Here is a 2,943-nt window from a genome sequence, read left to right on the forward strand (position 1 = left end):
TTTGGGTCCAAGTGCTGTAAATCCAGGCATCCACTGGATTTCCCACCTCCCTCCTGCTCCATCCCAGCGGCTCAGTCTGGTCCCAAGGCCTCTCCCAAGCTGTCAGTGCAAACCATGGGCTCCTCCTGACTCTGTCACCTCATCCTGCCCCTCATCTCCCTCAGCAAAGGAGCTGGAGTCAGAACTTCCCTGCCTCCCACTGCCCTCACTCCTTGGATTATCAGTTTTGGTTAAAACCCCCCAAATCTGCTCTCTTCCCCACCAGGCTTAGGATTTACTCCTTCCTTTTGGGCTCCTCCACCCCTGAGCAGCAGGGATCCAATTCAGGGAACAGAAAAGAACCACATAATCCTGCTGGAGTTGGAAACCCCACAGGGATCATCAAATCCAGCTCCAGGCCCTGCATCCACGGCAGGAATGTTGTGCTGCATGAATTTAGAGAAGAGTAGGAAGGGAATATTCTGGGCACTACCAGAGGTGTGTCTGGTTGCCTCCAGGCAGAGGAGGTCCAGCTACAAAACACCAGCTCCTTGGAGAACACTCCAGTCAACGCTTTTCTCTCGCAGAAAAAAATGAAAGAAAGATATTTCAGCTTTCTGTGAAATTTCCAGCCCCTGCTCCAAAGCACAGAAGAGCTGGAATTATTCAAAGAATGAGTTTCCAGTGTTCCTTGTCTTATCAAAACGAGGCCTTTTGTCTCCAGCTCGGGCTCAGAAATAGCAGAGTTGCGTGGATGAAACACAGCAGAGAGGTTCAGCCTCTGCCAGAACCCCGACGTGGAAAATTTCAGCCCAAAGATCCAAGTCTGGCAGAGGAGGAGGGAGCTGAGGGCAGGGCTGTGCAATGGAAAGCACTGGCAGCCTTTAAATTTCCAGTCTTACTGGTGGCCCTTGTAATATTGGCATTTCCAGTTCAGAGGGCTCTGTGGGTGGGGGCCAGCCCTGGTGATGCTTTGCCAGGGATGGAGGACAAATCCCAGCTCCCCAGGAGATTTTCCAGACCCTGAGCCCTGGATCCAACGAGCAGCTTTGTCACCAACACTGTCCCCTTGCCATGTGCTGATCCCATGGGGACAAAGCCCCTTTTTTGGGAGCCAGGCCAGAGTCCAGGGGCAGAGGGCAGAAAGCCACAGGTGGGCAGGGCTGGCCAAGCTGCAAATTTTAGGGAAAGGAAGACTCCTGAGTGGTTCCCCCTGAGCTTTTGAGGGCTGTCCTGGGCCTGACCATGGCTGATTTTGGCCCCCCATGGGCCTCCCCGGCTGGTGGTGCCGGGCCAGCCTGGCCACCCGCCTGTGTCACCTGCTGTGTGAAAGGGGGACACTGTCCTGTCCCGGGGTGACTGCTGGGAGGGAAAGGAGCTCAGCTGGCCAGGCCACCAAGCTTGGAGGGGAAGGGGCTGCGCCTTTGCAAGGACATCAAAGGGTGAAGTTCCTCCTGAACAGGATCTACAGATGTGACCTTGGGGCCACCCCGTGCCAGATTCGATGGAGTGAGGAAATCCCAGAGGTACCAAGCAAAGGTTTGAGGGATGAACTTGGTGGAGGCATTTTGGATTTGTCCAGAGACTGTGACCCATGAGGGAGGCTGGCTGTCACCCCCTGTGTGAATGTGGACCCAGGCATCCCCCAGTGCCCCAGAGCACTCACCCTGCAGCATCCCAGCCATCCCAGGAAGGGTGGGAGGAGGCCTGGCCACGCTGCCAGGACCTCTGCACAGAGCATTTGTCACCCACTCCTGCCCAAGGGCCGGGCCCTGCTCGCTAATAGAGAGGGAATTCTGCCTCTGAAATGAAAAGTGGAAGGGAAATGATATTTCTTCATCCATTGTGCTTTGCTAATCGGTGGAGAGAGCTCCCATTTATAACCCAGAATCCCAACAGGAATTGCCTTGCCTGGCCCAGCCCACTTCTAATTCTCCCGGGCATCTGATTGCTGCTTCTCAAAGGCTTTTCTAAGAATGACAAAGGAGCTAAAACCTGGCACAAAGCACCAGCTCCAGGTGGAGCCCTGAGCGGGGGCAGAAGGCTGTGTTGGAATCTGTGTTTCCATCCAGCTCCTGCCAGGACACCGGGGACCGCTAAGGACACAGGGCTGTGGCCAAGGGACAGCAGTGTGACACTGCTGGCACAGCACCGCGGAGCCACAGCCTCTGGAACCATGGCCTCTGGAGCCACAGCCTCTGGAACCATGGCCTCTGGAACCACGGCCTCTGGAAACACAGCCTCTGGAACCACGGCCTCTGGAGCCACAGCACCACGGAGCCACAGCCTCTGGAACCATGGCCTCTGGAGCCACAGCCTCTGGAGCCATGGCCTCTGGAGCCACAGCCTCTGGAACCACAGCACCACGGAGCCACGGCCCCTGGAGCCACGGCCTCTGGAGCCACGGCCCCTGGAGCCACGGCCCTGGAGCCACGGCCTCTGGAGCCACGGCCTCTGGAGCCACAGCACCACGGAGCCACGGCCTCTGGAACCACGGCCTCTGGAGCCACAGCCTCTGGAGCTGCCCTGGGCAAACTCCACACTCTGGACTTTCAGCAGGAGAGTGTCTTGAGAATACAAGCCCAGGAGGAGGATGAAACACTGAAGTGTCCCTCACATCCGTGCGCAGCCAGAGCCGAGGCGAGGCATGAAATGGGGCTCAGTCTGCTGGGAGTGCAGTTGGTGACGTGGAAATGCTCTGCCTGCCTGCTCAGGGAGGGACTCAGTCACGCACGAGGGACAGTGCCCAGGGCAGGCTGGCACATGGGCACGGGGCTGGCAGATGTGACAGCACCAGAGGAGGGTGGGGCCCTTGGAGTGGTGACTCTGCTCTCCCCAGTACCCTCAGGGCCTGGAGTGACAGGAGGCATCCTCTCTACTTAGAACACGACACGAGCTTTAGCAAAGTGGCACTGCACCCAAAGGAGCAAAAAGGGAAAAATCCAGGAAAGCTGGAAGTTAAAA

The sequence above is a fragment of the Corvus cornix genome, chromosome 18 (genome assembly GCF_000738735.6).
Source record: "Corvus cornix cornix isolate S_Up_H32 chromosome 18, ASM73873v5, whole genome shotgun sequence".
In the NCBI taxonomy this organism is placed as follows: Eukaryota; Metazoa; Chordata; class Aves; order Passeriformes; family Corvidae; genus Corvus; species Corvus cornix.